Source organism: Halichoerus grypus, chromosome 11 (assembly GCF_964656455.1).
Source record: "Halichoerus grypus chromosome 11, mHalGry1.hap1.1, whole genome shotgun sequence".
Classification (NCBI taxonomy): domain Eukaryota; kingdom Metazoa; phylum Chordata; class Mammalia; order Carnivora; family Phocidae; genus Halichoerus; species Halichoerus grypus.
The window spans coordinates 1,042,333-1,054,438 of record NC_135722.1 but is presented as its reverse complement, the minus strand read 5'-3'; the positions used below and the strand labels follow the sequence as shown (position 1 = coordinate 1,054,438).

The following is a 12,106-nucleotide window of genomic DNA, read 5'->3' as shown; positions in this document are numbered from 1 at the left end:
GGTCGTGGCACAATGGTAACCTCTAAACCCAGGATACCAGCAGAGCACAAAGCTCTCTGGACTACCCTTCTGGCACCATCTCAGGAGGCCCCGCCCCAGATCTCTGGCACCCGGGCACAGGGTGCAGGTAGGGCCAAGGGGCCAGCCCTCGGCGGCTAGAGCACCTCCTTCCAAAGGGTGGGGAGGTGCAGGAGCCCCCACCCCTCCTGGAAGAGCACCCTGCTTGCGGCAACCTTTAGCTAGGGAGAGTCAAGGAGGCCAGGACCTGCTAGGGGCTCACAGTGCGCTCACAAACCCCCCCAGGTGTGGGGTGGGATGGGGATGGAGCCTGGCAGAGGGATGGCTGCCTGCTCTCCAGGCTCCAGAGGCTCTGAGCCCCATGCTCAGGGAGAATGTAAGGTCCCTCTGGCCTCCAGTGGGATGACATCAGTGCCCAGGCCCCACGAGGAGTCCCCCAGCCTGGAAGCCCCACCGGGTCTTGGGTGGCCTCTCTTCACAGCAGGTGGGGGCAGACACCCAGGGAGGCTGTGCTGGGAGACAGTCCACACCACGCACGTGTGGTGGCCATGCTGAGGCCTAGCCCCTCCACCCCAGCTGCCTCCCACCCCGCGACAGGGGATGGGCCCTCTCCAGCTGCTTGACTCCCACTCCCACCAGCCTCACCCTCCTGGGGAGTGAGGGGCTTGTGGTCAGGCTGAGGAAGTTCAGGGACAGAAGGCCCAGACTTAGGCCCCTCCCTGGTGTCCACTCCCCTGAATAAAGGGCCACACGCCCCACCCTCCTGCTGCCAGTTCCCCCGCACCCTGACAGGGCGCCAGATGCCAGACCTGAGCCCAGGAAGAGGGTTTGGGGCCCCCCACCCCAAGCCCTCAGCATCGCCCTCTCCTCTCTCCCAGGGCTGGTCCAGGGCCGCCCAGGCTCACGTCTGCCTTCCAAGGCCACTCCTCCGCAGGCAGAAGGCGGAAGCCCCTGCGGGGGCAGGAGCACTGCATTGGGTTTAGTTCCCAGGTTTCAGGAGCACCCCTGCCCGCTCAGCTGCCCTAGGTTCCAGCCTGGGGGCGCCTGGATCCAGCGGACTCGCTTCAAATGCACCTCCTTGGCAAACGTGCAGGGGCGCCTTGGACTTGCAGACCAGGAGGGCGGCCCCTTTGAAGTTGCCCAGACATCAAAGCGCCCTCGTTGCCCATTCCCGGCAGCCCTGTCTGGGCCTGCATTCTTCCCGTGCCCCTACCGGACCTCCGTTCCCGCCTGCAGGCCCCCTGCCCCAGCTCTGGGGAGTGGGGGGTGCTGGGCTGGCGCCCTGGTTCTCTCAGCCTCCTCCTGGGGCTCCGAGCTCCCCAAACCCTTTCTCCTCCTCTATTTGCAGGGGTGGGATGTCCGGATCCCGTGCCCCACCCCCAACCTGTGTAGTGCTGCATCCACCCGCATCCACCCGCATCCATCTGCCCGGCACACCCACGCTTCTGGGCCCTGTGGAGGCCCTGCAGGCCGCAGCTCCCAGCGACACCCCCACACCCCCCCATCACGCGGCCAGCTCCTGGTTCGCACCCACGCACGTTCCTCCCAGGTTGGGAAGGAGGCCCCGATGGGGGGACCCAGAGGGGGACAGGGGACGGGAGGTGGGGAGGGAACCCGGCCCCAGCAGGCTCAGTCTCAATATAGATTCCGATGTTTCCTTCGCCCACCAGGCGCCAGGGGGGAGGCGGTGGCGTGCGTCTCTTGGGAGACAACTGTTCACGCTCTGAAAAGGAACCTCTCAAATTAAATTAATTAAGCCCTGAAATATTTCACACCCGCTGCAGCCGCTGGGCTGCCTCTGCCAAGCTCCCCGCCCTCCCCACCCACAGCACCCAAACACGGCGTAGGGGACTGCCACCCCCTCTGTACGATGGACCGGAACCCCTCCTCCTGCTGCCCTTGACCCAAGGGAGGAAAGGGGGGCGGAGAGGCCAGCTCTCTACCCACCCCCATGCACGTCTTCCTGCCTCCCCCATTCCAGAGCTCCTCGTGTAACAGTGGGGCTCTTCTGCTGCCCAAAAGCCCTTTGCAGGTGGAGCTGGTCACGTGTGCAGTAAGCAAGGACGGCTGTGACCCAGGACCAGCTTTGAAGCCTGGTTCCCTCTCCCCTCCTGGGGTGGGGGCTTCGGTAGCCCCTTCAGCCTTGGGGGTGTCCTAACACCCTTTCCTGCCTGGGGTAAAGATGGAATGAGGACCCCCCCACACACACACATGGCTGCAGTCCTAAGCATTCTATCCTTGATCCCTGCCCCTCCCAGAGGCAGTCTGGGACTGCCCCCGTGAAGGGGCCCAACTGTGTGCCTAGCCAGGGGCTCAGCATAGCCAGGGGTGTCTGTGGTGGGGCCAGTCAAGCCAGGCACCCTCTCTCCAAAGCCCAAAGTCAGCCTTCAGAGGCTTCACATGTTTTCAGGCCCAGAGCCAGTTGAAAATCAGAAGACAATTCCACATGCCCCCTCCTCCAAAAAAGCTCTCTCTTGGTTCTTCACCCAACTGGAAGATGCTGATAGGGACCACCCACTGGAGCCCCAGGGTTAAGAACTTGCTTGCCAGGACCCAGCTGGAGGGCTGAGGGAGAGGTCACGGCCCTCCTGGGAACACAGACCCTCCTCCCCCATGAGACACTCAGGACAGCCTCCCAGGATCAAAGCTGAGAAGGGTCGAGATGCTGGGTACCTTCTGGAGCCTGAAGGCAGTGACAGAGGCAGTCCCTACCCCCACTCAGAGGCTAACACGTGTTTAGGAAGTACCAGAGGCGTTTCCTAAGCAGACCACAATACGGTACCATTCAAAAGGTGTCTCCACTGGGGACATATGACAAATGAGAGAAGGAAGCTGAGGGAGGAAGATGGGCCCCCAGAGGACTTTGCTGGCCCAGGTGTTGGAAGAGGAGGCAGAGCTGGGTGGAGTTCTGGGGAAAAGGGGGGGCAGGGACAGACGCTTGGGATGGGGGGACTTTGGGAAGAGGTCCAGACTGTGGGTAGGTGCCTGGAGAAGCTGCCAGAACCCTGCCTGCCAGAGAGACCCCAGGTCCCTTGTGCTTGTCTCCTGTCAACGCCACCCTCTGGGTTAAAAAATGGTGGTGGAAAGGAGATCTCAAAACATTCTGGAAACAGAAGGCAGGGGGCAGGTGATGAGGGACAGGACAAGGACTGGGCCTCCCAGTCTCCAGAGGACCCAAGAGAAGCTCCAGGTGTCAGCGTCAGCCAGGGAGCGCAGGGCAGGCCTGAGGGTAGGGCTGCAAAGACAGATGTGACACTTACTGAGGGTGCAGATGCGGGGACAACCCAGGTTGGCATCCCCCTCTCCGTGCCCAGAATGGGACACAGACTGGGACAAAATCCAATATTTTAGGGGCCAGGAGGCTGCTCTGACCAAGTTTTCCTTCTTCTGACAGGCCTAATGCCCAGTCCCCGCCCATAAGCATGCCCCCACCAGACTGACCACACTCTGAGCTGTGAGCAGGAGTCCCCTCCCAGAGAGACCCAGGCAAGAAAATATTCTTACTTCTCACACAAGGAGCCACACCACCCACTCAGGCCCCCTCGCGTGGGTAAACAGCCAACTACATGTTTCCAGAGGGAGTCCAAACAGAAACAGAACTGACCCAGGAGAAACAGCTGTTTAGAAAGGCTTTTACTGATTATTGCATTGACTCACTCAGATTTAATAAGTTGCTACATCTATAAAACAAGAAATCTACAGAAAGGATGAGAAAACAAGAAAGAGCTCTAGGAAAGCAAAGACAGTAATTGCTGGAAAAAGAAGCGGGTGAAAGAAGGGCTAAACCATGGAAAAATGCCAACGAGGCTGAGAACAGAGACAAGAAGAAAAGATGAACCAGGAGGCACTGATAACCCAGGAAGGTGACATCTGATTAAAGGAAGGAGCTGAGAGTGGACAGCAGATGTTCCCGAGACCCAAGACCCAGTGGGCATGGACACGTCACAGCGAAAGGCCCCAGAGCCTGCCCGGCCATGGAACGCAAGCAGACCCACATGCACGCACAGCCTCGACAGTGAGATCCCAGGAGTTTGTTTCATTGCTTCACTCACTCATTCACTCATCGAGGATGCATGGGGCTTCTCCTGGTGACAGGCATTCAAAACAGAGAAAAAAAGAAGAAATGTCCACACTGTGGGGTTCACACCCTCGATATACTTAGCTAGAGCGCAGAAGTGACCACTCAGTCCTGACCCAGCTTAAGTCCTGCCCAGATCAAAGTGACCAGCCCCACCCTAAATGCCTGAGAGGGAAGGTTGAGCTCATTCTGGAAAAACCAAAAACCTTCCCTACTGCAGTTGAACTGTCTTTTTAAATAAACAATGCCACCATATAATAAAAAGGATGTCGTACACAAAGAAGTAGAAAAATGTGACTTATTCTCAAGAGAAAAAAATAACCTATAGAAGCAGGCTACAGCTAACCCAAATATTAGAATTTTCAGAAAAGGATTTTAAGATAATATTATAAATACAAATATTTTTTCTCCTCTCTCTCCCTCCTCTTCCCTCAAAAATATATATATTTTTAAATTACAGTAAAGGATAGACCAAAAGAATTCATTGGATGGGCTTAACAGCAGAGTGGGCACAAAAGAAAGGATTAATGAACTCTAAGACAGGTCAATAGAAACTGCCCAAACTGAAATACAGAAAGCAAAAGCATGAAAAAACAAACATAACAGCACATCAGAGACCTGTGGGACAGCTCCAAAAAGTCTAACATAATTGTAACAGGAGTCCCAGAAAAAGAGAAGAGAAAGACATATCTTAAGAGGTAACAACCGTGATTTTCCCCTAAAGGTATTACATATATCAGCGCACAGGTCCATGAGGCTCACTGAAGCAAAAGCAGGACGGAAACACGGAGAGCCACGCCATGGCAAATCACTGCTAATTTGATACAACGGAAAGAAAAAGAGAAAATCTTAAAACCAGCCAGAGAAAGGATGTATACACATCGGGTCAGTAGTGCCTGACTTCTCACCAGAAAGAGCACGGCCAGGACAGAAATGTCGTTTGGGGGAGGGGGCAGGCAGAAGTAGCTCTGGGGAGGGTGGGAGGGAAGAGAAGAGATGCTGCGGCAAGTCAGTGGAGCCAGGTTAAGGTGTTATTTACAAGCCGAGCAAGAGCACCTGGGAAGAGCTGAACTGCCACACCGGGGAGAGGGCAGCGCGGGGGGCCGCTAGGCAGCGCCTCAAGTGCCAGTCAAGACTCTGGCGTGAGCTCCCCACCGGGAGTCCTGGAAATGAGCTCGGTTCCGAGAAGTGGCCTTGGGGGCTGCACTCGGGAGCCTCCCACAGCCGACCGCTCAGAGCACAACATGCAGCCCAGGACCTGCCCTGCTGAGCGCTCGGGGCCGCCCGGTAGAAAACAACGTCTGGAGAAGCCGGTAAGACACGTGTCTTGTATGCACAGACTTCAGGTGTCTTTCCCGCCACGTCACTCTGTCGCGTCACACTAAAGTCCGAGGCTGAGAATGACACCAAGTGGGCCCTCCCCGGAGAGGCTGCAGAGCCCCACTCTGGAGCACGTGTGATGGGCTACCCGGGCACCACCTTGTTACAGAATGCAGACAACCCGGCCGGCGGGGTCCACTGTGCCAGAGAGATCCGCGGCACCCGCTCAGGACCCTGCAGAAAGCCCGGCCAGCACCTCCACACAGGTGGCAGCCCCACACACAGCAGGACACAGCTCCGGGCCCCCGAAGCCAAGAAGAAGTCCTGCCGCTCCCCGCACCTGCAGCCTGGCCTCCCAGCTGCTCCCTCTCCCCAGCGCCCCCGCCCCGGGGCCACACTGCCCCCGCCACTGGGAGGGACCCTGTGTGCCAGACAAGGCCCGCGGTTGCCACAAGAAGCCAGTGATGAACTCTGTCCATCTTGTTCCGGGTGCCAGCTGGCCATGGACTTCAGAACTTTTGAGTTGCAAAGATCTGTAAAAACTAAGTCCCAGAACACAAGTCCTGAGAGCACTGGTGGCCCCAGGCCAGGAGTTCGAGGGCCTCTGTGCAATGGCGGGGGGGGGGGCACAGAGCCCCCTACCAGGAGCACCTGTGAGCCTCCCACAAAAGCTGGCAAGGCCCCCCTTTCCTCTGAGCAGGCCGACTGCACGGGACAGAGTGCGCGTGTGAGGGAGGGGCAGCAGGGTGAGCGCACACGCGGCGGGTTACCCGTGCGTGCGCGCCGCCCCCCAGCCCCGGAGCTCTGCTCCCCTTTAAAACCTAAACCAGTGACACAGGGTGAACTTCGGGCGTGATTTCTTTGGTAAGTACTAATCTTAGTTCCTACATGATATATTTTACTTTGAAAATGAAAGTAAATTCTTCTTTTTAAATTAATTGACGATAGTTAATTGTTTTAGAACTAAAGCCCAGATCAAGCAAAAGCAGTTATCACTGATTAGCCCATGACAACTACCAAACAATTTGCTGTCTAAAGCACCGCTCAGACACAGCCCGCTCTCGGCATCAGGGTGCGACGCAGGTACCAGCCCTGGGGAGGGGCCCATTCTCCAAGGGGGTGCAGCCGGGTTGGGGCTGGCTCAGCACGTGTCCCCACAGGCATCCAGACACAGCCATTGTGGGCAGCCCCACACCCATGCCAGGCTCTGCAGATGAGCCTTGACCCCAGGGGTGGCCCCAGTCCCATGCCCTGCCGCGCTGACTGGGGCTGCCCTCGGCCTTGGTCTTTGAGCCCACCCCAGGGGCCACGTCCTTCTGGCTGTATGCACCCAGGCCAGAGCCAGCAGTCAGCGTGCCTGGCAGAACATCCCTGCACTTTCCCGGGAGGGTCACCGCCACTGCCAGCCAAGCTCACCCGCCCCTCGACCAGCGGTGTCACTAAAGATGGCACGAGGAGCTGGTGCACTGAGGGTGGATAGCAGGTCGTCCCGCTGACTGTGGGGCTGAGGTCAGGACCCCTTCTCCAGGTCCCCATAAGCTCTTGGATTTGTGGGGTCAGGGGATAGCAATAATGGGACAGTGTGGGAAGTCCCCAAGACAGGGCTCCGCCCCAGCTCTACAGGCCCCAGATGCTCCAGGTCCACTCCCCTCCTGACCCAGGGGGGCTCTATCGGGCAGCTGGGGCCGAGGGACCTGGGGGGCAGGGTGTGGCTGGCTGGAGGAGCACAGCCCAGCATCCTGTTGTCCCAGACACAGCCTGCCGGTCCCACACAGGCCCCAGGGCCCCAGCCCAGCCTGGCTGCCCCCCATGTCTCCTCACTCAGTGGGCTCACCCCACACTTCTGCTGGCTCTGGCTGCCCCTCCCCCACCTTCCAGGAATACTTTTCTTAGACTGAAAACAGTCAAACTAAGTCCAACCAAAAAAAAGCGAGCATTTTACCAAACCAGCTATGAAATCCATTTGCTTCTCCACCACCAGGAGCGGCAACCACCCCTTGCCGCTAACCAAACCTCCAAGGGAGGGAGCCTTGCAGGTGCAGCCCCAACTCTGAAAATGACCCCTCGGAAAAGGGACTGGAAGCTGCTCCCTGGGCTGACCCAAGGTCTTCCTCCGACTTCCCACCTCCTCCCAGAGGTCTCTGCGCCCCCACCCCAAGTCCTCAGCCAACCACACCCCACCTGGAGGGAATGGGGGCTGCAGCTGGCCTGTCCCAGGACCCCAGCCTTGGGAGCAGGCAGAGACCCCACAGGGCGGTGGGTAGAGGAACAGGGGAGCTCCCCCAGAGCCAGGAGCCAGGAGGCCCCCACCGGCAGCTTTCCTGGTACACTCTCCACCCCAGGGAATAGGTCAGCGTGTCTGCTCTGAGGCCATGTGCCCAGAGGGGGTGCAGGCCACACAGACTGGAGATGCAGGGCAGGCCCTCATTACCCCCGAAGGGGAGGGCAGCAGCAGGGGCTGGGCATGGGAGGGGTGCCAAGCCCACCACACAATCCAGCTCTGCCCCTCCAGCCTCCCACCACTCTGCTTTGCCCACCACCCACCCCGCCCCCTCTGGTTAGCGCTGGGCGGGGGGCGAGGGAGGGGCCTGGAGGCCCCACCTTCACAGAAGTACGTGCATACACACATTACACACATGTGCACACATGCACTCGAGCAGGGCAAGTTTGACATGCTTCCCATCACCACACAGCTCATTCCTAGGGAAGGATCAAGAAGACAGCCCACAGCCTGGGCCTTCTGGACCCTCTGCTGCAAAGGGACTCCCCAGGCCCCAGTCTCCCAAAGCCCCAGCTCAGGGTCCTTGATGGAGAAATCCAGGCCTGGGAAAGCATCTTTGGAGTGCCTCCAAGGGTCAGCACTGGGCTCTGGGGCCAGGTCCTCCCTGTGCTCTTTGCGAGGGGCTGCAGGGGAGGTAAAAGAAGGTGGGGCAGAGGAGGGGTCCCCTGGGCTGATGAGAGAGGGTGGTGGGGCTGAGACATAGACCCAGGGGAATGGGTCTGCCCTTGGGGTTCCCAAGGAAGCCTTTGGGAAGCGTCAGGCTGAAGGCTTCCGGGAAGAGCATTGCCAGGGCATTGGTGATGGGTCAGATGCCCCCAGGGGTGCTCACAGGGCACTGAGGCCAGCACAGCAACTCCAGGACAGGCCCTGGGGTGCCGGCCTGCTCCCTCTGACCCTGACTTATGTCTCAGTCCGGAGGGCCGTGATATGCCACAGAGAAACCAGCCCCAGCGCCCCTGGTCCTTCCCAACAAGGCCACAGGGCAGAAGGCCGATAAGCTCCGAACAAGGGCAGTGGGGGGGCCTCTGGGCGGGGGCAGGAGGAAGGACCAAGGGATAAACCCCCCAGAGTAGTCTCTGGGGCTGGGGAGAGGCAGCTCCTGTCCCCAGGCCCCACCCACATCCCTGCCCCAGGCTGAGTGCTGCTTGCTTGTTTGCAGGAGGAGCTAGTGGGGGTGGGGGGCAAGGACAGGGCCTCAGATACCAAACTGGGTTGGAGAGCCTGCCCCGGAAGTAGCCTGGCTTGGGCCCAGGGGACCCGAGGCTCGGCAGGTGGCCAGCAGCCTGCTCAGCCATGGGGTGGGTGGCGGCAGGCCCAAGGACTCAGCTCAGGTGCACGCATCCCCACCTGGGAACCTGACAGCTGGGCCTCACCTGGTGCCGGTGGAAGCGCAGAGTCCTCCCCATGGGTGGCTCTCTCCACACTCACGCACGCGCATGCACACGCGGACTCCCACTCACGCGGGAAAATAACCAGGCGGTCTGGGCTGAGCCCGCAGGGGGGCAAGTTGCCTCTGCGGTAGGAGCCGGCCTGGCTTTGAGGAGCGGGTGGGTATAGCAGGAGCTGGGGGTGCGGGCTGCAGGGGCCCAGGTGATCACCCCGGAGGGCCTGGACCTCGCCCTCCCAGCAGGCAGGAGAGAGGGTGTGTCCCCCGGGCTGCTGGGGACCCGACCATCCCGGGGTGGCAGGTGCCCCGTGGTCAGAAGCCAGTCCAGGGCCGGGCAGAGCCATGCCCACTGTTCAGCACAGCACCCCCCCCCGACCCTGCTCACTGACCCAGGCTCTTGGGATGTCCAGGTGGGGGCTCTGGCCCAGGAGCAAGGAGGAAAGAGGGAGACGTGGGCGAGAGAGGGCCCCACTGTGAGCAGGGGCGAGGCTGGAGCTCCAGGGAATGGAAGCTCCGCGTGGGTTTACCTTTGCCCCTGGGGACAGTTGGGCCACTCTGGGGGCCGCGGTTGGGGAGCCTGCTCAGCCTGGCAGCCAGAGCTCCCACCACCCCCCCCGAAGGACCCCCGGCTGGTCTCCAAACCCTGAGCAGCCTCATACAAAGCCCTCCCCCTCCTCTCTCCTGCCAAACCACCATCTGTTGCCATGGCAACGAGAGCAGGCGCGGCAGGCGCACTAAGCGCTCCCCCCCCACCCCTGCTTTCCCTGCTCCTTGGGCTGGGCAGGCTCCAGGGCCTGCAGCCCCCACTGGCCTCCGGGCCTCCCTGCCCGCAGCAAGCGGGCCTGGCCTCAGCCGGCTCACAGCTGCTTCCTCCTACACGGAAGGCCAGGTGAGGGCCCCCGGCCACTCCAGCCACCCCGGCCCCAGCTCCTGCCACGGAACAGCCCGCCCAGGGCAGGGCCTGTCTCGCATTGGGGATGGCCAGTGACCCGCCTGGTCCCTGACCCACCTGCCCTGCGGTGCCCCCACCACGGAAAGCCCAACCCCAATGCATCCACAGGACGCCAGCCACCCGCCCAGGCCCACCCTGAGGCACGCGTAGACCCCGGTGGGGAGGCTCGGACAGTCCTGGCTACCACGTGGGTGGCGCCTGGCAGGTAAGCAAGCCGCACAGACACAGCGGGTGCTTCTGCCTTCACCTGCTGCCTCAAATAAACTCCAGGTGGGCCGAGGGCACCTCCCGGAAGGATGGCAACCACCACGCTCTGCCGTCTGGGCTGGCTACGGGGGCCCGAGGGCACGGGGCAGGTGCCGGGACAAGAAGGCAGCAGCAGGCCACCGGACGCCCGATCCAGGCCCGGCCCCGAGACCGTGGGGAGTTCTCACGCCTCTGGGAGACACACACCACGGGGGCCCCCTTCTCAGCGAGGCCCAGGCTCAGACAGGTCAGGTGACTTGCCTGGAGGCGCCCAGCACATGAGCAGCAGATTCAAGTGACCACACACAGCCCGGGACAGAGGCTAAGCTCATGCTTTTTCTTTTTTGTTGTTTTTTGAACCCTGGTTTACCTCCTAAAACCTGCCCTCCAGCCATCTGCCCTTGGGGCTGCCTGCAGCACCTCCGGGGAGGTGTCACCAACACAGACTCAAAAGCACTACTGTGGGTTTCTACCTAGGCGCCCGCCTGAGAACCGTCCACACGACCAGACAGCCATGGGCACCCTCCTCAAGGGTCCTCACACCCCTGTGAGACCCCTCGGCCTCTGCAGCGGCCAGCGGCCGATCCGCCTGCCCTGTTGGAATCACCAGATGTGTGGAGTAAAGCACCAAGGGCACAGGCACTCGGGCAGCCTCCCGACGACTGACTCAGAGCATCCCGGCTCCCCCAGACCACGAAGGAAAAACCAGGTGAGTTGGGGAAAGATGGCCCTCTGACCAGCTCCTTGAGAAACCCACCGATGCCACATTGTTCAAAAGAGCCGAAGGTGAGATGAGCAGTTCCCCAAACAACACACCCAGACAGAGCTTGCAGGCTGGCCTGCGCAGGCGGGAGCCGGGACCCTCCTGGAGGGCACTGGAGGACTTCCTGGAGGACCGTTCCCAGCCCGGCCACAGCTCTCCACGCTCAGGCACAGGGCCCGGGAGTGGGGGAGTCAGGCGGGCTCAAGGCAGAGGTGCAGGAGCCGCAGGAACAAGAGGACGCCAGCCCTCCCAGGTCAGTCCTGCCCTTTCTGCCCAGTGCCCGCCCCCTCCATTCACCGGCCACCTCCCTGGTGGGTCCAGAAGGCCGGGACAGGGCAGGCATCTAGAGCCCCCTCCAGCCTGGGGCTGTGGTGTGAAGCCCCCATGATACTGCATCCGCCTTCTGAGGGCTGCTGCCCAGGGACCTGTCCACCAGGTTGTGTCTGGGACACTGGACTCCGTCCCACCACAAGTGGGGACTCGCTCAGGGCCACAGGAGCTGGGTCCCTCCTCCCAGGTCTGCGGAGTATGGGCCCTGGGGGAAACCAGGGGATGCCCCGGCAGGGCACTGTGAGCTCCCCGGAGGGGAGGGAGGGAGGCTGGGGGCTGCCCCAGATCTCGGGACTGGCAGGGAGGGGAGGCAGGCTACAGGCAGCAGGGCGGGCGGGAGGAGGGAGGGAGGGAGGGGATTCCCCTCTCTTCCAGAGTCACAGGCTTGGCGCTAGGTGGTTGCCATGGCAATCACAGAGGCATCGAGATTCACGGGGTGTGTTGCGATGGGGCACCCCACCCTCCCTCCCCTCCCCCGCGACGAGGAGCCCCCAGACGGCCCACTCACCCTGGAGCCAGACAGGAGGGCAGCCACTCCTCCCTCAGCGGCACAGCCCGGGCTGACATCCAGAGCAGAACACCACCGTCCCTACCTCCGGGTGGGGGCTCCCCCCAGATCCAGCAGGGCCCACCTGCCCACCAGCATCTCTGAGGGGCGTCCACCTACTGTGCGCTCAGCTCTGCATCCTCTGGGCACGAGCCCCAGGCGCTCGGAGACCTGAAGATCCAAC

The 12,106-nt window shown here is 61.2% G+C and overlaps 1 protein-coding gene across 17 annotated transcripts in view; it reads right to left on the bottom strand.

The window, feature by feature from the left end:
- The window catches only part of BRSK2 (BR serine/threonine kinase 2), a 61,043-nt gene that overhangs the window by 31,607 nt on the left and 17,330 nt on the right, over positions 1–12,106 (bottom strand). Inside the window, exon 1 of one of the 17 annotated variants that reach the window (XM_078057594.1) lies at positions 9,071–9,125. The exons of the other annotated variants lie outside the window; for them this stretch is intronic. The gene's annotated coding sequence lies outside the window, so the exon portion shown is untranslated. Of the gene's footprint in view, positions 1–9,070; positions 9,126–12,106 lie in introns of those variants that run through there. 17 annotated transcript variants of the gene reach the window in all.